The 24563-nt window shown below is 40.1% G+C and overlaps 1 non-coding gene across 1 annotated transcript; it reads right to left on the reverse strand.

Moving 5' to 3' along the window:
* Positions 1 to 23616: 23616 nt before the first annotated feature.
* Positions 23617 to 23689, reverse strand: TRNAF-GAA. The gene has a single exon. It is a non-coding gene; the product is annotated as a tRNA-Phe (tRNA).
* Between the last annotated feature and the right edge of the window lie 874 nt (positions 23690 to 24563).

The following is a 24563-nucleotide window of genomic DNA, read 5'->3' on the forward strand; positions in this document are numbered from 1 at the left end:
TGCAGGTAGATGCTTGTTGTCTGTTAGCTTGGGCAGAGGTTCTTGGCCAACACAGCACACACCCTTGGCAATGCTGAGGCATTTGTTTTTTTATCCGGAGTGCACTAGTTACTGGAATTTAATGGGCAAGAGCCAAGACTATCCTACTCAAAATGCCCATAAGCACCACTGTGAAATTTCTACAGTGGCTTTCCAATATAACATTTGTAACATGCCAAAAAGATGCCATTTGTGTAAAAAGTGTAAAAAAGTAATCAAAAGTAACTTGCACTGGCTTCTTCTCTTTATATCCAAAGTACCTTATGCACAACTGTCTTCTATCTTTTCCTCATCAGACTATGTATTCACATGTCCATCTTCCCATGGTCTCTATGTTATATCAGAATTGAGACACTGCTTCATTCATCTTTGTATCCCCAACAACATCAGGAACAGAATGGGCGTTCAGTTCAGTTTGATGAGTGAAATTTGGTAAACCAAAAAGTTTAGAAAAATATTTATAAGAATTCCTTTTGTTACAGAAATATTCTTTGTTATTTTGTGTGCTCTGGTTCAGTGCTTACTTTGTTGCTTAAAACTCCATTTAAAACCTAGCATCCAGATCTTGGTTTCTCCATTAAAATGAAGTAGAGCTCTTAGGGAAATAGTTGATTCCAAGGATGAGGCAGAAAAAAATAAAAACAGAGCTCCAAACATTTTGCGGTGACGGAATGTAAGGAAGTACTCAAAAAATGATGGGGCATGTCAGAAAATAAATTATAATGATGGATTATAACATACAGAATAAAATAAATATTCATGAGTCCATACTGATTTAAATAAATAAGCATGGGAGAAGGAACAGTGGAATTCAATTCATAAACAGAAAAAGATGATGTGAATAGGAAATAACTACAGACAATTTTCACATTAATCATTATAGTTGTATGATGAGAGATGATGTATTTATATAGTCTAAAAATAAGATTAATTATAAAGGGAAAAAAACTGAAGAAACCTGTAGATACCACCTTAACCAAATGATCAAATTTAACAACACCAAGAATAAGATATAACATATATATGTCACGCACCCCTAATACGCACTGAGAAGGGTACAATATTACATTGGTGGAGTTCTTGCCCAAAATGCCTAACTTCTATCTATTCATTAAAAAAAGAATCAGATAGATGCACATTGACAGTTTTACTATTATCTTACTGTATGGTGCTTTCTGGGTCTTGATTTCTTTAACTGGAAAATAAAGGAGTTGGACTGACCAGTATTCTTCAAACAAAAGTGTCAGTCATGGAAGATGAAGAAACACAGTGTTTTCAAAGATCAGAGGAAACTAGAGACACGACAACTAAATGCCATATGGGATCAGAAAAGGAACAACAGAGAACACTAGTAAAATTCTAATAAGATCTCTAAATTAGTGAACATTATTGTATCAATATTAATTCCTTGGTTTTGGTAATTACACTATGGTTTTATAAGATGGTAACACAAGGGTAAGTTCAGGTGAAGGGTATGCAAGAAGGCTCTCTACTCTTCTTTTACTTTTTTGCAAGTCTAAAGTTATCTCAAAATTAAAAGTTTAAAAACCAAAACTCCACCTGGTATTCCACATTTGGAGTTCTGATGGTCTTTCAGCCTTATACCACAATTTAAGGTGTATAAGACCTTTGATCTAAGCTACAAAAGAGTCTCTCCTCGGTAGATTTTAATCAACCCATATCAAAGAACACCTTGCTTTGAACAACAGGTAGAGTTTGCATTTCTGCTATATTGACTATTTTTATTTAAACCCTTATAAGACATTAGCTCAGTTTTAATTAATCCCTTCTAACTTTATAGAGTCAAGTGCCTACAGGTTTTAGTCTCTGTCCTTCACATCATTAACGATAGAAGGAATCGCGCACTCAAATCATTAGCAAAAGAAAAAACGTGCACATCAAGGCACAAATACACTGCTCTATATTCATGTTTTTACATGTTTTTCACACAACTTACAAAGCCAAACCTCAGTTGTCTGCAAATATGTCCAGAACATACATAGCATGCTACATTTCACAATGATATGAGGAAAAAGTGATCACTAACCGTTATATGTATTATGTTGGTGGTAGAAGCTGTCAGACATTGTCCTAATTATTGCTGCAATAGCTAACATTTTATTCTTCCTATATGTCAGACAGTAAGAAGACCACTTTAGGAATTATTTCCTTTAATCCTACAATAACCCTATGAGGTAGGCACAGATGCGGTAGCAAACACATTCGCTAGTAATATCTTGCTTCAGAAAACAAGCTGGGTGGCTATACACTCGGCTCTGTGGAAGTTCTGTGCTAGGGAAGTGACTGAGTTGCCACAGGCCATGCCCACTATTTGATCAATCTCTTTTTATTTATTTCTTTTAGATCAGATTATTCTGTTAACATTGGCATGGGAGGAAGTGGGAGAGGATCGAAGTAAAGGAAGGAAGGAAGGAAGGAAGGAAGGAAGGAAGAAAAGAAGGAAGGGATGAGATAAAAGAAAGAATCATGTCAAACCATATAACCTCAGTGTCACAAGCATGGACTTTCTGCTTTGATGTGTTTTAAACTAGAGAAGTTATAAACTGAAGGAGAAAGATTCGGAGGAACATAAAAGCCATCTTTAAAACTATGAAGGGCTATTTTGAGAAAGGAGGATTTGGATTGTTTGTGGCCTGTGAAGGAAGTCAGAAAGACACATTTCAGCTCATTATCAAGAAATACTTTCTAACCAGAAAATCCAATTACAGGCAAGGCTGCCTGAGAACCTGGTGAACTCTTGGTCCTGAGAGGTGCTGGAAGAGGCTGGATGATCAATTCTCAAAGAATAATAAAAGCAGGAGATAGATACTTAAATTAGATGACCTTGAAAAGCCCTTCCAGCCAATAAGTTCCATGAAGAACTCAGCTTCTGCGTTGCTACTAGATCAGACCCTTCTGAGAAATGGCAGTTTACAGTGCCTTGCTCCTGTGGCATAGCTCTAGTGTGCTTATATGTTCAGTACAAAGAAGCAAACTGAGTAGGTGTTTGGGGATAACATAGACAATCGGTGAATCGATGTAGGAGTCTTGTGGAGCCAAGAGAGACCCACGTGAGGTCTAAAATTTGGAAGACTTACTTTTGTGAACTTGTCTCCTGATGGTCCCGGTCAGCCCTTATCTATAAAAGGAGATGGTAAAGTATAAATTATGTGGCAAACTTGGTGCTCAGGCCAGACCACTGAAATCGGATGGGTGGGTAGGGCTCCCCACATTCGAATTCAAGCCAACTCTCTGAAGCATGCTCTCTTGTTTCCCTGCCTGTCTGCAGAGACTGTACTGACCACTGCAGAGTCTGAGTGAGGTAAGCAAAATTAGCAGCTCTCCCTGGAAGCCACTTGGTGGAGTCACTGGAAGGTTCTTCATGTTCCTGGGGCTGCAGCAGCACAGGATGACTTCAGGGCAGTGTCAGGAGAGGCTGTGCTTACTTATGAAAAACAAATAGGTGTTAACCACGCTGAGCAGGGAGTAAACAGGCAAAGGGAAGGCTACAGAGAAAAGCTAGTAAATGAGACAGGCTGGCAATTTCAAGACTTTCAGTGTGGCTGGAGTACAGGATGTTGCGGGGGAAGACAAAAGATATGAGTAGAGACCTGGAAATAATCTTGTGTGGCAAGCAGAAGAGTGCGGATGTTAAACCAAAGGCAGTGAGGAGCTTGAGGGATTTTAGGCTAGGCTGTAACTTAATCGGAGTTATATTTTAGAAAGATTAAGATGGCAACAGTGTGGGAAAAACTGGGTTCGAGGGGATACAGAAGGCAGCAAAATCACCCAGGAAGCTGTTGCAATAATCCAATTACTAAATAAATATGATTCTAACCCAAGTTGGCAACAATGAGGAATGAAGAAGATGAGATAAATTCAAACTGTGTTGAGGAATTATCAAAAAAAATAAACAGAATTTGGAAACCAATTGGATGTGAGAGGCGAGGGACAGGGGAGATGAAGGACCATCCCCAAGTTTAAGGCTTAGTTAACTGAGTAGATGGTGAGACCACCTATCAATTACCGAGTCAGACAGCATTTGGTCAGGAAACAGAAGCTTCGCAATGTATTCGAAGCATTATAGGTTTTAATACAAAGAACGAGAAGTTTACAAAACCTCAAGAAGAGCTAGGAGTGGTACTCAGAAGCTCTACAGCTGCTGCCAAGAAGTGAAGCTACTTTGAATCTCAAGAACATCTGGAAAGCCTGGCCCTCAGCCTGAAGCAGGTGATCCCCAAGAAATGGCCAGCAGCTGTCTAGATGGCCTACAGCATTGTAACAGGCGCTCATCTGGGAGTTCAGCTAGAGAATGGAAAGTTGAGCTGGAATATGCCATGTGATGATCTCCAAGCAGGATGTTTGATATACGCTCCCAGACCACAAGAACAAGCTCTGAACTATAAGAGTTGACTTGAGAATTGTGGGGCTCAAAAACAAGGTTATTCAGAGAGACTACAAGAGAAAAATGAGAAAAGATAAGGACAATATCTGCAGTGGGCCAAAACATAAGACAATGATAAACAGCAGCTTAAGCTTCTTGATGCTGCCCACTCTCTCTAACTGTGGGAACTCCTTCATCTTACAGAGCAAGACACGGGAATCGGTTTCAGTACATCCCAGCCACTCCCTAGCACGTATGTGGAAAAGGATCTGTTGATTTAGTGAGCCTGGCAAGTAGTGAGCCTAGATTAGCTCAAAGCAAGAAGAGATTATGGTTAAGTGTGAGAAAAATGACAGAATTAGGGCTTGAGGTACAAACTGGATGGGCCATTTTCTGCATTTAATTTAAATCCTTCTGTAACAGCTGCCTGGAAGAGAAACACATCTGATGAAAACCACATGATTCAAACTAAGTGAACTAAGCAATGCTTCTTTGTGTTAAAGATTTCATGGTTTGTCTCATTTAGAATGGAGGGGAAAAAAATTTTTTAAAGAATAAATTTTTAAAAGGCAACCCATATTTACCAGCCAAGTAATTTATAAGATCTTTCAAGAAAAAGCAAAATAAAACAATAGCAAAAGTGCATTCTAAAAAACAAAGTTTACAAAGATTCACCATTGCAAATAAAATATCTCAAGGCATACTAATTACATAGTTTCTAAAATTTCCCCCCAAAATGTAATCATTTGTTAAATCACAGGAGAGTAAGGGGTTAAGTAGGAGACTGAGGAGAATGGTATATGTTGAAAACAGCTTCTAGACAATTTCTCTTCTGCTCTTTGAATTTACTCCACCCACCAACAACATCTATGCCTTTTCTGCCCTCTTCTAACTTCTAATCACTTCTAATCTGAAGATTTTGACATTGACCACTGCAATTTCTGCCACTATTCAATATGACTTCAAAGTCCATGTGAATCCCCATCAAATAACTGGACTCTGGCCCTTTGACCTTATATCCAATAAAATCCTGCTTTCCTCTACCTTAGATACCACCTTTGGGGTCCCATTCTTGACTTAAACATCACCTGAAACTGTTTCACTTCCAAAAATGACAACACTACATAATTTTAGAGATGATGTAGTAAATATGTGTAAATACCCAATTCTGTGACCACAGCCTCCCCTCCTTCCTGCTTCCTTGCTCAAGTACTCTGTAGTAGGCTCAATAATGGCCATGAAACACAGATTCTAAGCTCTGGAACCTTATTAAAATGTCATCTTATTTATGCTTGTTACCTTTGTCACCTAATGTTACTTTAGTCTATCGGGATTATCAGCCCCTTGGCTCATTTGCTTTCTCATCGCCCTCTCCACTTTCCCCTTTATCCTTTCTTCCCTCCCTATGCATCCTAAAATCCATTGTCCGTCAGTATAATATTACAAATACTCACAATTCACTTGCCCCGTTCTCTTTCCATAATCAACTGACTTACTCTCTACCCTGGACTAACTTACCCATTGGCCATCTCTGTGCCAGCACTTGAGCAACTAAGAGTTGTAGAAAAATCATATAACCAGGCAGATTGATGTCCCCCAAAATTATTGGTCATAAGCTTCAACTGGGCCCTCCACACTGTTTGCTCTTGGCCACATTCCAGACCACGCTTATATAACTGCTAACTCAATTCAGAGGTCACACAGGCACTTTAATCCAATATATCTAAAACTGATCTCAGGATCTCACTCTCCAAGCCTACTTCTCCATGTTCCACAGTTCAGGAAATGACACTGATACCAGAAACCTGGGTGTCATCCTCTGCACGTTTTTCCTTTCATCTCCTTGGCCAATGTCACCAAGTCCTGTTGATTTTACTTTCCAAAGATTTCTCAAAACTTTTCACTTTCCTCTATTTTTCACTCATATTGAATTCACCATCATTCGATGCCTGAACTGGGCCATGGCCCCTGCACGAATCCCCCACATCCATTCTTGCTCCCTTCCAGTTGGTTCATTTTTCATGACCAGAGTTATTGTTTCAAATATAAGTTTGATCATTTTATGATTTTACTTAAAACCGAATATCTGAATAGAGTCCAGTTCCTCAGATAAAGTCCTAAATCCTTAAGACAGACTCAAGGACCCCATGATTTTCCCTCTTCATCTCTCCACAGTTTCATCTTGCCTCACCCTTCTCCTTAAACCCTAAGCTTCAGTCTTGTTGGCCTTATTTCAATTTCTAGAATGCACGAAATTCTTTCCAGCTTCAGAGTCTCTGCCCCACGCATCTGTTTGGATGGAATGTCCTTTCTCCTTTACCCCATTGTCATTCTCTCCCCGAAACTGATTAGTTCTTATTTATTTTTTAAGTTCTAGAAGCAACGTAATCTTTTCAAGAAAAATTTCCTTGACATCCCTGTCTCATATTTATTAATTATATCCTCCTAAAGCCCCTTATACTTTACCTTCACGGCACATACCAAGGTGAAAATTACTACTTGTATAGCTATTTGTTTAATGTCTCTTACTATATTGTAGTTTCTATAGGATCTGGAGCATTGTCTATGTTATTCCTGGTGAACCTCCAGTACCTAGACCAGTTCCTGGCTTATTCAATTTTGGATGGAAGGAAAAAACTTGGAACTTGGGGCTGTAAGAGATGAGGTCTGGTTTTGCACCGAAAGAGTTTGCATTGGGATACTTGTTCAAATCTCATCTGATCTAATCTCATCTCAGAAAGAAATTATTTTATATCAAGAAGCATAATGAGACACGTGGCTAAGAAATGGATGAAGAGAACAGTTTGAATCATGGTCACTGTAATCTGTTGGGTGGGTTCTGCCCTGCTCAGGGTTCTGCATAGGCAGGAGGTAGGTAGGAGCTAAAATCCATCCACACTTGACTTTCCAAGCAAATGTGTCTGTGGGGACTACATCACCTAAAGATGTGCCTTTTTTCTAATTTGCACAGAGTGGGGTAGAAGCTAGTGGTTTCCTTGATTCATATCCCAAAGACTTGGGCCCTTGGCAATTTCAGTGGTGTTCAAAGAAAGAGAATAGCCTGAAAGTCAACCAGGTAGTAAAGGAACCAAGAAAAAGCCCATTAACCTACTTGTGGCAGTTTCATTAACCTATTATGGAGCAACTCAAACAGTTAACTGTGAGGGAGAACAGAAGAGAAAATCTAAATATGCATTGGGTTCTGAGATGTTAATTAAGGACATCTAATAGAATCTGTAAGTGGTTTCTATCTGACTTTATGATGTCTCTCAGAAGTCAAGAAGGGTCAAATGGAGCCTCCAAACACAAATCTTGCTATTTAACATTCCCAATAATCTCAATATTAACCCCTCAGTAGCTTTCAGATATCACACGACTTGCTACAAAATTAAAATTAAAATCAATACAATGAATACTCAGTATGTAAAACAATTCAAGACTCTATTTCAGCGTACGGTTTCATTTAAGCTGTAGGAATATAAAGAAAAGACAATCCTTTGTTCTCTTTATGTAACAACCCTGCAAATGGACTCTTAGCCAAAATAGCTCCTCTAATCTTTAAGTTTTAATTAGCCGTCCACAATTCATAACATATCAGGAATTAAAATGCTGATACCTCATTCTCCTGAGAAATGGCACACAATTAACCTCTTTTTTCTGGTCAAAGACAGAAACTGAGAAAGGGTAATGACAAAATTAATCTATTCTTGTGGCAAGGCCTTCCATGGCGCTGGAAAACAGCCTCCCACCCTGCGTCAAAGCGGGAAGCAATCAGGAGTGTGTGGAGAAGCTGCGGATTCGTTGTGTGCATAGCCTTTTGTATTCGTGCCAAGTATATCACAAAACCATACTGGACCCCTAAAATCTTACAAAAATATTAAATGGTTCCCCAGAATCAATCAACCTGATCTGCCTTTCTTTTGCCTCTGAAAACAAGTATACACATAGGCTGTAAATAAAGCCTGAAGCTCTGGCTTTCTAGCGAGATGCGATGCGTAGAAGAAGAAAAGACTAAGGAATGCACACCTTCCAGGCACGATCTCAAGATCAAAACATACGCCTGGCAGTAAAGTCAGATGGAGTTGCTGGCACTGAGTTGATACCATTCTAGAATACTTTTTCTCTGAAAAATGTAGATTCTGCTCTTTTTTTCCTAATCGTAAATTACATGGTAAATATTTAAATAAGATTAACCATAACCATTTAAACTTAATGAAAGCTCAAAGAGACAGATGGAGTTCAAGATATTCCAACATGTCCGCAATAAAGACAATGAGGTGCCAACAGGCAGGATGGAGGCTGTAGACTCCATCTGGCCACTGTCAAGCCCCTGCTTGGCAACGTAATGGCTGTGTGATCTAGAGCAATTTGCTAAGCCTCTCTGAGCTTTTGTTACTTATCTCTAAAATGGGGACAAAAACCTATCTTGTGAAGATGAAAAAGAGAATGCTTATAACACGCTTAGCACAGTACCTGGCACTATACAAGTGTTTAAAACTATTACTGTCAATAGAGGGACCCAAATACCCTTAATGAGTTCAGGGAAGTTAGAAGTTTTAGTAGCAAAGATTACACAGCCATGCAGTAACTGGCAGAGCCAGGACTCAAACTCAGATCTTCAGAGTCAAGTCCCATGTTTTTCCTGATACAGTTGATGGGTGTGTGAAAATGTACAGTGATGAGGGTGTGAAAATTCACAGCATTAAGATACACTTTTTGTGTCTCAGAGGGAGCTGAGAGGAAATAAGAGCTCTTTTCCGTGACCTCTATTTGCCCAAAAGGCAGTCACCAGCATGTACATAACCAGAGGTAGGGGTTCTCGACTCACCAACCTCAAAGCAAATGTTTCACAGTTTCTACTGGGGTTGACCCATTCCTGAGGAAGAAAACAGTTCCTTTCTTAAGGTTCTGTGTTCATATCACCCTGGCTAAGTCTCTGTTTAAGTTTTATAGCCACACCTTTCTTAAGCAGCACGGTTGTAATCAGAGACACAGTTGTCCAGGCCTCCTGGGGGGGATCAGTTCTTTTATCTGTATTTAAATCCTTAGTTTAATCCCCTACGCTTTGCTGCAAAAACATACAATAGCCTGCTCCCTGAGTTGAGAGAAATGATCCTGGATTATTCCACTTTTCAGAGATGTTCTGAGAACTTCATTTTTGAAAATTAATTTTCATTTTCCCCTAAGTCCAAACCAAAATGATTTGTTAACAGTAACCATTTGTGTACCCAACTCTAGTATGTACAGATATATATACAAAATCTGGAAAACACTTTGGTAGAGGGGGAGGGAAAAGAAGAAAAGAATTTCTTAGTCCATCTCTGGATTTAAATTCAGTAAAATGAGCTAATATCTCCCCTTTTATATGAGGACAAAATGATCTCCTTTCATACTCTTCCACCCAGGAAAGACCTTTGGCTGCAAAACTCAAACCCAGCTGTGACTGGGCATAGAAGGACAGAACCGGTACCAGAGAACTATCCGTTGCTCCACTTCTCTCAGAAGCTGTAGTTGACCCAGTAAAGTTCTTCACAGGCACCAGGAAGCTCAATGGGCTCTAGCACCTTCAGAATGGCTCAATAATTAAAAGCAATACCACACAAAACATGACAGGGATGCCAGGGATCCGCTGTGTACGTGGCCTTCAGGATGAGAAGAAAGTGGCCACAGAGAATTTGACCATCACCAAGGTGTGCTAGCTCTCAGCCATCCTCAGTCAGATTGGACCCTCACTGGTGTCATTTGCCACCAGCCTTGGGACCCTTCCGACAGATAGACTCAGAGTCCTGTGCACTAAGTTGGGACAGTGCAAGCGTAGCCAGCATTACTGTGCTGGTTGCATAGTGCCATTTCCTTTGATGAAGAGAGAAAGATTTTGATCCATTTTAAGCTCTTTTGCAAAGTCTTTTACTTTCTCCCCCTGAGAAATAATAGAGCCTTCTCCTGGTTCATCTTCAATGGTTGCTTCTGGAGAACCCCAGCAGGGCTTTGTTATGGGTTAAATTGTGTTCCCTCCAAATTCATGTTGAAGTCTTGTCCTCCATTATCACATAATGTGATCTTATTTGGAAAGAGGATCGTTGCAGATGTAATTAGTTAAGATGGGGACATTAGACCAAGATGACTGATGTCTTTATAAAAAGAAGAGTGAACACTGATATGCACACAGGGAAAATGTCATGTGAAGAAGAAGGTAGAAATCAGAGTAATCCTTCTACACACCTAGGAACACCAAAGATTGCCAACACAGCACCAGAAACCAGGCAAAAGGCACAGAACGGAATCTGCCTCAGAGTCTTCAAAAGGAGCCAACTGTGATAACACCTTGACCTTGAGCTTCCAGCCTTTAGAACTGAGACAATAGGCACCAACTTTGTGATACGTTGCTACAGAAGCCCTCACAAACTAATACAAGCTACTTGCATTGGTTTTTGGAATTACTTCTCATCTCATAGCCTTCCCTGATGCCGCAGGGAGACCCACCTCTTTCATTGCAGCCTCACTTCAGTGGGAAGGAAGGGTCCTCTCTTTCCCTTTGCAGCAGTTTCTGCCACGAAAGTGTGTGTTATGTTAAATGCAACTGTAGGAGCCTCCACACAGCTGAGAATACTAAAAAGATGTTTCCTTTTATTAAATTAACTCATGCATCTTTTTGTACTAAATTTTCAAGAAGATGAGAATATTTTCATATGACAAATAATTGACATAATAATATAGCAAATACTTTTTTAAAGCTTAGAATGTGGCAGCCTGTTTTGCTTACATATATTAGCAACTTAATGATCACAACAATCCTATGAAGAAGATACTATTATTATCACCCCCATTATACCGGTGAGGAAATTGAGACAAGAAATGCTTAAATGACTCCCACAAGGTCAGTAGCAGAGCCAGGGTTCAAAGCCAGGTTGCAGTCTGGCAGCAAAATCTATGCTCTGAACCACTATGCTAGATAGCATCTCATAAGCAGAACTAGTGGTATTAGTGTGGGTTTTGATTATAGCCCATCATTTGAGGTGTCGGTAATTCCTGTCACATAGAGATTTTGCCCTGTGTCCTGAAAATGGGATGATGGCACACATGCATTCCACCCCTTGTGGGTTATTTTATGCCATTATGCCATAGGACAAGCAAAACTGGGGCTTCTGAGCATGGCTGCTTCAAAGCTGCGTAGTCCTCGCCCCCACCAAGCATTTCTGCACACATTCTCTATTTGCGAAGCATTGTTCTCAGCCTGTGCACTTTTTATATAGCTTTGTGGATGTCCTTTCTTCCTCCTAGCATTCTCAAGCTTTGAATGAACCCTTTTATAGAAGGAAAGACAACTTTTAAGATATCCCAGAATCATGATGCCATGAATTCTTCTACCCAGGAGTCTCTGCTCAGGTAACCCTGCATATGCTTGGTTTGCCTATGTAAACTTGTCACATCTGTAAACTGCTGTTAAATTAAGCCTAAAGGCCATGACTATTATAGCTATGAGTGGGCCAGTTCAATTTTGTTCTAAGTACAATTTGATGTTGGCACTAAATTCTGGCCACATGTTCTGTTTTCAAGGCTTATGGCTCATGGAGCGTGATTAGCTACTCGCAACTTGACAGAAGTATAGGGCGTATGACTTTTGGGTCCAGACTGTAAGTATTGTAGTGGAGAGAACCAAATAGTGCACTCACTCTGTACCAACTCATTTAGTTAATACTCATTACTGAGTATGTGAGTCAGGCACTGTGGGAGGCCCTGGGAATGTAATGATGAATAATACATAATGCCTGTCTTCAAGAAATTGAAAATCCAGATTAAAGACATTAAAAATCCAGCACAAAGAATTTTCTTAACCATGTGTGAGTAACATTATTATTCTGAGATATTTAAAAGGCAATCCTTGAAAAAGGACTTCTATGGAAAACTGAGTTGGAGAAATCGTAAATACTATGGCCCATCTCCCCAAACCCATTCCCTCTCACCCAATTATAACACAAAAGGATCTGAAAAGTTGGCAATAAAAAAATAAATAAATAAAAAGTATTTTATTTAACACAGGTATTCCTAAAGTTATTACACTATGAATTCTCTTCTTTCAAAGAATGTTTATTAACATCTTACTTAAAATATTTACTGGAAGTTGTTTTTAATCTCAGGTGCAGGCAGTATTATGGGATATGCTAACTAGGCAGCGTTGTGCCAATCCCCTGAGGCAGGCCAAACACCACAGGAAAAGTGACCATCTGGAGAAAGCTGCAATCACTGGATCATATAGGAGAATGAACCCTGGTTGAAAGAAATGGAGTAGATGCTCTCTTACCAGTTGAATGGGAGCTGGTCATTTGGTCGGGTAGTTGAAAAATTTGATGACAGTAGGGAATTGTGAAAAAAGGACATAGGCATCTTAAACACTATTTTATGTTAAAACACTAACTGTTCATTCATTTACAATTCTTTGAATGCATGTATACTTTCTTTGACTATAAGCTGGCTTTTATTATACCATGATGCGATCCCCATAATTTCCAGTGGAGCAAGGTCATAATAATTCTAATGAACAAGTTGAATGCAGCTTCTTCCTATATTCACAACTGGCATGAACACAGTTGGGGAAAAGAACAGCAATAAAATGAGTTTGGCAAGCATACAACTCAACTAGTGGGAGCAGAGCGTCCTGGTGTACTAGAGGGTACCCAGCTGGCCATGAGCTTTTGGTGGGCTCTGATCATCAGGTGATTTGTTTCAAAGCAATGGAAAGCATGGTTTAATCAGTTAAGCAAAAGTTTGTCAAGACAGTTTCTACTATACTGCAATAACTACTCTGGGTGAAGGATTGAGATCTTCAAAGAACATTCTCAAACATTTGAAAGTTGCTGAAGTACCTTCTAAGGAGGGTGGGTAGAATTCATTTAAACACTCTTATCTGAGTGAGGTAGGAAAATCTGAAGGCAGAAGATAATCCATCCAACATCAAAGCTGAGAGTTGCCATTTGCTGTCATATCTTCCGTCTTTCCCCCATATCATCCAAATAAATGTTGATTAATTATTTTTAAACAGTACTTTGAAGGAACCTCAGCCTCCTCACACTGTTAGGCTGCCTGGAATGTACAAATAACTGACTCTACTTGAAGGATTTGGTCTCAGCTTGTCAATATATACAATTTAGAACACGCTCTATGTACTTGTCTTTATGCAGATAATTGTAGTTGTGTATATTACTGAGGTTAAGAATATATGGTGTGTTTAGTTAAAAGGTGGAATAGATCTGAAACAAGTCATTTGCATGAGGTGAACTGCAGTGAAACTTTAGGTCTTTGGCTCAAATTAGAATGAAGCATTGCAGTTATAAATACAAGTGAGATAATATGGAGAAATGAAATGGAAATAGTGTCTGTCTCTCCACTCAGCCCAAGGGAAAGGGACTTCGGCAGAAACTGAAGGAGCTGTTTTCATAAAGATCTGTCAGACAACGGTGCTTCAAGGGCTACTGGAATCTCTCCAACACAGAACACAGTAATCAATACTCAGCACCCAGGGGCACAAATACTCAGCACTCAGTATCCATGTCAGTGCCCATGAGGCCAAGCAGGAAAGGAGAGAAGCCTGGTAGACCAGAGATCCAACGGTGGTGCCTGGCGAGCTAAGATTGCTTTGTGGAAATATGTGAAACATTCTGGGGAAGGTGTAGGTGAGATTCTTTCTAGTTGCTAAGGTCTTTAATAAATAGTTGGGGCAACAAAGTCAGAGAGCTCTGAATTATTACCAATACTGTAACCCCATTTATACTCTCAGGTTGGTAGGCCATGGTGAATTGCAAATAAGCACTAAAAATGTATTAGTATTTTTAAATGGCATAGCCTAGCCTAGGTTGTCCCCTTAAAGGGAAAACAACTCCTGCCACTCCACAGAGGCTCTATAAAAAAATGAAGTTACTCCAGCTCTTCACCAGATATCCCAAAGAGGTGTTAGCTAGAAACAGTATAGCTCAACTCCAGGAAAAGTTGGGCTATGCTTCCAAAATGGTCTCAAGAACCAGCTCAGAAGAAAGTAAGTGACACGAAAACCTTTCCACATCTAGACAAAGTGGACTCCTTTATTTAAGGCCCAGTGGACCAAAGTACATGTATAGAAATGTGCCAGCTACCAAGGGCCAATAGAAGATATAATCTAGAATCCAAGGTTGACAGGTCCAACCTTCAAGGATGCTATGAACCAAAAGTCCTGGACCTGATGATTTAACATTGATATTGGACTGAACAATGCTCTGGGAACTGCCAGGGCCTGTGATGTCCAGAAACTGTTCTTCAAAGGGGACCTCCCAAGCACACCTACTGAAGACCAACACCTGCACAGTAAATGAATGAACTGATCATTGATAGATTAAATAAAATGTTTACATTACTAAGACATGTTTCTATTCATGTTGGACTGTTTGCTTTCTTTATATCCCTCTGAACACAAAACCTTTCTTTAATTTTTAATCTATCAGTTACATCTGGAAGGTTTTCTAAAACCTTCTAAAACCTGTATATCTAGAAAGTTATTTAAATCTTACATTTAAAAATAGCAGTCAGAACATCTTAAGTAACTTGAAAGATGGAGAGAATGTTTTTGTTGAGTGACATTTATTGAATGTCTACCATGTAATGTGTGACTGATCCTACCTCATGTGTTTACGGCCTAAATTTACCTGGGCTAGTGCCTTGGCAGATCCTGGTCCCCAAATGACTCAGCTTGTCTCTGTTAGATTAAGACAAACTCACGCTCTTTTTGGAGCATGAACAAAGAGATACAACTTCCTGCTCTCCTGTTCTGCTATGTTGAAGAAGGATTAGAGCCCTTTTTCTCCTCTTTTTTTATAATTATGCGAATGAGAAATTTTTTTAAATATAAACAAAAAAGAAAATACTGAAAAGTATTCGAATCTCAATCATACAACCAACCTTTTTAGTCCTTCTGAAGGATTTGCTTATTGTCAAGTCAACAGATGTCGAGAAGCATTTCCTGAGAACATAAAATGTTTCTGGCACAGGGCTATGTGATAAAAGGCATAGAAAAGAAATAGGAACCTTTATCTTGTTAGAGAACATAATGAAAACAAGTATAGCCAGGGACTATGACATGGTGGTGAGCCACTACCAGCAGGATGAAAAGGGAAGAGATGTGCTATTATTCATTTCATAAATAATATGCATTGAGCATCTACTATGTGCCCTCGCTATGCACATGGCTCGTGATCTTAATGAGATAATAGCAGGCAGTCATGAAAAATGACCAGTGAAATATAATCAAATATTATCTAGATGGATATGTGGATAAGGTTTAAGAGGCACAGAATGGAACACCTAAGCTTTCCTGGGGAGCCAGGAGCAGCTGATACTTAAACTGCTTCCTGAAGGAAGAGAGCAGTGTGCAGGGAGCGCTTCCTGAGAACGCAGTATATGCCTGGCATTACATGCTGAGCACTATTCATAGATTCTCTCATTTAAATCTCACAATAGCCCTGCAAAATAAGTATTTTTCCTTTGTCTTACGGATGGAAGACTGAAACTGAGTACATTATAGAAGTTGTGAACAGTACAGCCAGTAGGTGGAGTCAGCTCAAGCCCAGCAGCAGCCTGCCTCCAGGGCTGTGCTTTTGACCACTCCCGATGCCTCTGTAGGTACACACAAGCGGTGGCACTTTGTTTTCAGTCTCCTCTGCCTCCTGCTGAACCGCATTTCCTCCTCATCTTCTGCAGTCAAAAAAGCACATGCTTTTGGTGCACCATCTTCTTTTTCTTCTTCTTCTTCTTCTTAACAATGTGAGAGTTCAAGGCTATAAACTACTGTAATGAGCCTCACCTCGGATTCTTCAGCCAGGTTGGCTGCGGATTACAGGTGCTCCACTGCCTATCACGAATGCGACTGAGAACTTAGATTTAAAAGAAATAAAGTTGCATTAATGCTCTCTTGAAGTTGCTTTCCTTGCCTAGGATAAAAACCCTTTTCTGAGCATTCCTTCCTTAAAACTAGATCAATTGTCCTAGCCGCCCGTCTGCTTCCCCTACTCCTGCCTGCCTGGTTTCTTTTTCTTTGCTGTCTTTGCCCTTTTCCTTTTTTTCTGAAAGCCCAAGCACTACTCCACCTTCAAGGGTTATTCAGTCCACACCTCTCGAGCTATTCCAGGTCACATGACTGACTTCTCTCAGTGCACCACTACTCAATAATACTGGCATTTTCCTGCTAGAATGGGGAAACTCTGAAGTACCTCTCCCTGAAGCCAGTGCCACCCTTTTTGTGGAGGTAGCCTTGTGTGGTAAGAAGTGAGCACACATTCGAAACAAAATGAAACATGGGACACACTCACACTCCCAGTACATAGCAGTGAGCTCTTCGGGAGGTCAAATCAGGGAGAGATCAATCTCAGCCTAAACTATGAGAGACGGTTTCATGAGGAGGCAAAATATGAGAGAGAACTTGAAATGTCGGTATGAAATGAGGAGACACTAAAGGAATAAGATGTGAAATAACAGGCATCTGATTATATTTTTCTCTGAACAATTTACCAACTTGACATAAGAAAATGCAGAAAAGCAAGATGTTCCTCTGCTGCCATATTTCATCCTTGCCTAAGCAACAGCTGAACCCACTCAACAGTCAGAACTTCATTTTGCAAAAGGAATAAAGCCAAAGATTTCTGTTAATAATTGTTCCTAGAATAAGAGACCAGACCATTGAAATTTATATACAGTTTATAGATTTAATATTAAAGTCCTTTACAATCATATCTTTAGAATCTGATTCACTTAGGGAATATAAACATTGTTATTGGGTGAGTTTATCTCTGAATATTTTACAGGATACTAAATATGGTTTAAAAGTTCAGCTCAGGTTTACAATCAGTTAAGAAAAAAAGAAAAAAGGAAAATATGGTGTTGTGTGAAAAAGAAGAAGTAATGTACATCTTTAGAAAAAAGCTTTAGACGGCATGTATAACGATACTATTTGCATAAAATGAGATATATAGAGACATATGTGCTTGTATATACAAAAGTTATTGACTGAAGGATACACTGGAAGCTACTAACAAAGGTTGTTCTGCACAGCGTAAATAGCACGGAGCTAAAATGGAAATCATCCTCCTAGAGCCCCTTTTACTGTATACCTACTTCTCTGCTTGAATTTCTCATCATATGCTTCAATTATCAATCCTGAAAAAAAAAATTTTTTTTAAATTTCAACATGTTCTCAAATACCAAACTCTTAAATGTAAGAATAGGCTCTTTGAGTTGGAAGAAAGGAGTTGAAAAGAAGACAGGCTGCAAGGAAAGAAAGGAAGCAGAAGTTGTGGCATAGATGCTGTGCTTTGGGAATTAAGAAAACAAAACTGGTTACATTTGTCCTTGTGTTTGAAAGACATTTTCCCTGGGACTGGGGTCCCCGTTAAGAGACCACTAGAAAAATAGAGTCAATGACTGCATAGACTTTGTGAGGATAAGAAGGACTATGCGAGGATTCTGATTTCAAAGAGAATCACAATAATGTGGAAAGAAGGGGGTTCTGTTCTGTCTCCACATACATACGGGCCATTGCACTGGAAGGTACTCCAGAGGTCAAACTCACCTGCCCCAATATTTGCTATCACACAAATAGATGCATATAACTATATAACTATATCAATATTCATGTCCTAGGTCATTAACTTCATGGACTACTGCTTACCTATCAAATTTTCCCTCAGGTAATCATGAAACTTACATGAAACCGGCTGGCAGGATGCTCACCTCCCCTTTAACAGGACACATCGATGTCGTTGAAGTGTGTGCATTACTGTGTGAGTATTTTAAACACTAAGTCAGGTCTTCATACAGACCAAGAATCTGGGCATTTCATCTTTACATGCCTTTTCCCTTCCCCTCATTCAAGGCCATTGAGAATGGGATGGCAATATTCTGAATTCCCATCATGCACTGCTTCATTCCTCCACACATTTCAGTTTGCCTGAAACTCTACTGAAAGACCCAGTTTTTACTTTTATAACACCGAATCCATCTTTAAACCGACATTTGCTCTGAGAAAAGCATTTCAAAAAATAAAATAGTTTACTTGCAAAGAAGTTTAATATGGGAATCCAAGTTTTAAAAAGACTACCTTAAAAACAAAACAAAACCAAGAAACTCTGAAATAACCCCCCTCCCAAAAATTAAACACACCCACATATACACATGAGATGAGCAATGTTTACAGTTAGTCTATTCATGGTGAGGAAACAGAAATTTTGCCACACTATTTTATCTACAAAGATTGCCACCTATCTTCAGATGCGGACATTGAAATTGTCATGGACATAATTATCTTTGATGCAGTCAATAACTTTCAGGAAAGGGTCATAGATTCATTGACTATGAGGACTCTAACTAGACATGGGGAGCCTTTGGCGGGGGCCTGCTTTGGTTTATCTCAGGATGCAGAGTGCTTTTTAAAGTATTTTCTGACTAGAATACATGACTGTGATTTGCAGACTCACTCATCACAAAGGCGAGGACAGATGCCAAGTATGGCTTCTAGACATACTTAGTGTTAAGAGATAACAGGATCTATCCCAATCACCCTTTTTATGGTCTCTTGCCAACAACGTCCACACCCCATGCTATCCCATCCCCCTTCCTTCCAGAACTGTCAGCAGCAATCACAAAGAAACTACAAATCAGTAGATTTGTTTGGATGTGTATGAAGCGGGGCAGAATATGCCAACCCAAACACTCCACTTTCACATAAGGATTATTTTGAGCTGAAGGTGACTGAGATACAGATACAGATACAAAAAAAGCTCTCTGCCCTCCCCCATTTGCGAAAAGCAGGACATAAATTTGTAAAGGTGTCCCACTTCCCCTCTTCCAGGAAGGACAGAAGTTAATCAACAACAAAAAAAAAAAACACTAGACTAATTAGCCCAGAGATGGCACCAGAGGAATCTGCATAACAAACTAGGCTAACTAGCTCTTATCTTCCATTAGTTCCCCCATTTATCTGCCACCCTAGAAACTAGAAGTCCTTTTCCTTTGTCTTGTCGCTTCTCTACAAATTTATTGTTCTTTCATTAAGATGCTGTATAAGCCCAAGTTCTAATTACCTCTTTGAGTTACTCAGCACTGACTACTCCCTCATTTATGCATGCTACACATGTTAATAAACTTCTGTTCATTATTCTCTTGTTAATTCACCTTTTTTCAGTCTAATTTATGAGGCCTCACCCAAGAACCTAGAAGGGTAGTGAGGAAAAGTTTTTCTCCTCCCCTAAATACCGAAGTTGGCTAACCATCTTCTTAAACACAGACAGATCTATTCAACTGCAATTCTCTAAATTACCCAGTCTTGGCCAGATGCCTTTCTATCACAACTCAAATATTTTATCATAACTCTTCTCCTTATTAAATGGAAATCTCTCCTGTCTTTATCTAAACCCATTTCTTTTTGTGGCATCTCTCTGGAAATTATATACTCCTGGGGAAAAATAATTTAAAGACAGTAATCAAGTTACTCTTAGCTTTCTTTTATCTTGGGAAATCTATTTCATATCCTTTTGTTGTTGTTTTTAAAATGATCGTGTTTTGTTCTTTGTTAATCTTTTCTTCTTATGTTGAGTTAATCAAAACTGAACAAAATTCTCTAACATGGATCTTACTTATACAATGTATGAAAGAACTACCACATTATTTTTATGGCTTATACTCCATTATAATACATCTCAGAATTATGCTGGCTTTTCACAACAGCACTCCTATGTAGCTTTTGCTATTATTATTTATATTCATTTGTGCCTCCCACCTCAAAAGGTTAACAAGTGTAATGGGATTGAGTGTGAAAAGTGCTCATCAGAATGCCTGGCGCATAGAGAGCACTCCAGAAATGGTGACTCTGGTTATTCTTGATACTTTGGACTAGAGAGTCAGCGAAGCATGGAAGGGGAGGAGTTGCTTGGAATGCATTGTTGAATATATTTAGGTAGTAAAGAGTCAAATATTTCTGCACCCTGCTTTAAGACAACTCATTATATGAAAATTGGAATTTATGGAAGTAATATGTGACTCAGGTGTCTGTTAGGAAGAAGACCCTCGCCCTTTATTCGAACCATCCTGCTTGCTTGGTGTCTGCTGGCCCTCTCCCAAACATTTACACTAACAGCAAACAGTAGGGACTGCAAACAATCTCCCAAGATTTTCAGTTAGATAAGTGACCTACATTTTAAAAAGATAATTCATTCTGACACCACATATTAAGAATGATTGTGCAGGATCCATATATTCTCAATTCTGAGGCAAATCCAAACAGGAGTTGTGTTTCTGACCAAGTTTGGTTCAATATCAGCCAAATCTGAGATATGACAAATAATATAACATGAAACTAAACAACTATAAACCATTATGCATTTAAAAGAGTAGAAGTATGACCCAAGACTAATAAAAGAGGCATTAATGTATGTATACATCGATCACACAAAAGGCCCCAATGCATTATTAAATGCTCATCTACTTTTATTGTATACAACAATTATACACAACTTCATTATATCATAATTCAGGCCTAAAATGAAAGTAGTATCCAGAATAATTTAGCCGTATGCTTGTGAATCACCTTAACAATTTGTCAAATGAGCCAAGTGTCCCAGGTTTCTCTTGAAAAACTTTACAAAGAAATTTGAGAAGATGCCTTCCCCACCCCACTCTGGATAAATGGCCTGAACCAAGAGGAGACATTCACAATCTTTGAGCTTATAACAGAGCCCTGGGCTGGGCATTAACTCATAAATGTTTCAGGTTGGTTGCATTCTTTCATTTGAAAGCATTTCTTTTCTAAAGTAGTGGCTGACTCCATACTTTACCCTTTACCCTTTAGCTCCTCCTCAATCATAAAGAACCATCAGGGAGCTGCCTTGTCAAGGGAGTTCCTAGGAGACAGCTCCTGTCTTTCTCAGCCTTCACTCCTGGAAAGTGGATGTAGTGTTTGCCATCTATCAGAGCACTTCACACTTCAGTGAAAGGCAATAGAACCCATTAGATTGCCTCTTTAAACTTTACTTCATATGGTAAAAAAAATTATATGTACATATTATACATACTTATTTTTTAAATATTTGTGTGTGTGAATATATGTGTGTGTATGTATGTGTGTATATATATATATTTTTTTTAAGTGCTGCCTACCTTTTTCCTCATCATTCCTCCCACAATACCAGCATACCCCTTACAATGCCCCAGTTCCTCCTCCCCCCAGTAGCAGTCTGCCCAGATTATACCCTATCATTTTCTCTCTTCAGATTTCTAACCAGGTGTGTGACTCTAGCCTCCCCTGATACCAAATGTCCCTGCTCCAGAAGCAAATACATGGTTTTATTGTGTCTGTGCCACAGAGTAGTCAGACCTCAGATTGTCAGAAAGGAACAGTGACTCTCACTTCAACCGTCCACACCATTCTCCTCACATTTAAACATGTGAATAGCTGCTTGCTCTAGTTTGGTCTTTCCCTATGGAATAAATCTTCTCTGAGGGCCCAATCAAGACCTACTTCCCTCACAGAGCCTTTTCTGCTTAACCAGAAAAAGCTTTCAGTTTCCTCCTAGTTACCTTCATTTTTATGCACACATCCTAACCAAACAACTCATTTTATGCACACATCCTAACCAAACAATACTGTATTCATGTATAGTAGTATTTAGGAGTTAGTAGATGTTAGATACCTGACATACATTATATTTAATTCTTGCAATCCTATGAGAACTGTTATATTTAAAATGGAGATAAGTACTTCATAACGTAGTTATGAAGATCAAATAGAGCCTGGCACATAGTTGGAGGTCAATAATTAATATTTAGTTGATGAATGAATTAACGACCTGAGATCACACAGTATTTCATAATGTGAGTTGCCTTTCCCTCTCAACCCAATACAAGATCGAATGTATAAATCCAGTAAATGGCTGTCTTTCATTTGCAGACCAGCACCTCACCCCACCCCACTCCACTGAACTACATATTCCATTTTCTAGTGATTCCAACAGATTGAAATTTCTTCCTCCTTTAATTTAAATCTACACCCCTCCAACTTCTTCCCTAGTCCTGGCTCAGCTGCCAAGAGCCACGCAATATAGAATCAGGAGCCTGGGCCTCCATTTTCTTTACTCCACACCATCTAATTTATCCTTGAGGTGGACTCCCACAGGTAGCTAGGAAAGGTTATGCCCCTGCACATCCCACCTTCAACACAAGCACGTGAAAGCGAAAAGCCTCAGAAAAATTTATTTCGAGCACATGTTAGTTTTATTTCAGACTTGCAGAACAAAAGACAGCAAAAGGAAAAGACATGTTTACAAAAACAGTCTTAGAAAAGGGCTCTCAGAAATAGAGAGAAATGTCTAGGTAAGTATAGCTCAAACTTTAGTTGCTTCGGAATCTCACTTGGAGGGCTTGTTAAATCGCCTAGTGTTGTAAACAGGAGTTTCCGATTCAGTAGGTCGTAGGTGGGGCCCATAACTTGCATTTCTAACCAGTTCTCAGGTGAAGAGGAGGATGCTGGTTCTGGGACCACACTTTGAGAACCAATGGTCTTGACTCCAAATAAAATTGTTTAGGCGCAAGACTGATTAATTTTACAGAGCTGTAAAGCTGCCACGCCTTTAGGCAAGTAACCCAGCTTACGCCACCGGAGTGTCCCTGCGTGTCCCTCTAACCGGAAATGCCCATCCATCTGGTTCCCTACACCGGCAAGGCCAAACGGGAGCCATCTGATTGAACAGAGTTTTTGCTTTTCAAATTGGGATGCTTTGGAGAATGAAATTTGGGAGTTGGTTGTTGCTCTCGCCCACCGCCCAGTCAGATCGACATCTTTCTCAGACCAGCCCTCAAGGCGAAGCAGCCCCGGCTAAGCTGCGCGCCGCACCTTCTCATCACCGGGGGCGCGCTCGGGGACCGACCGCGGGATTTCTAGTCCCTGGGGTGAACAGGGGTGCTCTAGCTCCCAGGCTCCGCAACGCGCACGCGCAGCAACGCTTCCGCCACCCGATCGAGCAGCCTCCTTCCTAGCGATGACTGCGAATGGCCGTTCACACTCGTCCCTCATCCCTCAAGTCCCAGTTTTTGCCTAGTCCGGCATTGATAAATCAGATTATTCATGACAGCAGAATGCTACGAAGTTTAAATCCCTTCGAATTAAAAATAAAAAGAAAACTCTCTGCCGAAACCCGGGATCGAACCAGGGACCTTTAGATCTTCAGTCTAACGCTCTCCCAACTGAGCTATTTCGGCGTCTTTTTTTCAGTGTTTAGGAGTAAGATATTATTCAACTCTTTGCGTCCGCCCGTTCTGTCCTTTTTCAATTGTTTATGGTATTTATTCTTTGTCAGATTGAATTGGTATATCAGAATTTTTCTGCTTTGCTTTTTACGAGCCATGAATTGTTGCATTGTATACGTTACTTTCGTCAACATGATCTGAATTTCTAATGTCATTTTCAACAACAGGGATCCTGAAGAAACCCGTGTGCAGCTGCTGGATTTGGAAGTCGGCTTGGCCTGGTCGCCCGCACTGGACGGAGCTGGGTCCAGGGTAGCCGTGGCAGCAGCGCAGCGGGGCGAGATCCGGCCCCTTTCAGCTCGCCGGTCCTCCGGATGCGGGTGCCGTCCCCCAGGGCTAGTCCCCACAATCCTGGAGTACGGTGCTCCCGTTGGCAAGCCGCCAGCCCAAGCATGGTAGGCTCTTCCCTCCAACCCGCCCCTACCTGTGACCACACACGTTGTGACGACTGTAATAAAAGAGTGGAGAAGGGCAAGGAGACTGGACTGCAGCCGCCTTGTGATCCTGGGTCCTCGAAATGGCCCCCTAACCTACCACCACTTTGCCCGGAGCCAGCCAGGCACACCGCAGGAGCTCCATAAAAGCTTGGCGTGCTCATTAAGGACAATTATCCATTGCCGATACTACTTCCTACACCAGTAGACAAATGTTTCTGAAACATCCGCTACGTGCCAGACACAGACGTTCTGCAATACCCAAACATCCTTTTATTTTCTCTCCGATTAAACTGTAGTTCTCTGAAGGCAGGAATGATTATCGTTCCACCCTTTTAGCCCCTTCCTTAGAGTTTTGCATTTAAGTAGAGGCTTCACAGCCGGTTTTTAGG

This window comes from Pteropus vampyrus, unplaced genomic scaffold, assembly GCF_000151845.1.
Source record: "Pteropus vampyrus isolate Shadow unplaced genomic scaffold, Pvam_2.0 Scaffold21, whole genome shotgun sequence".
NCBI lineage: Eukaryota > Metazoa > Chordata > Mammalia > Chiroptera > Pteropodidae > Pteropus > Pteropus vampyrus.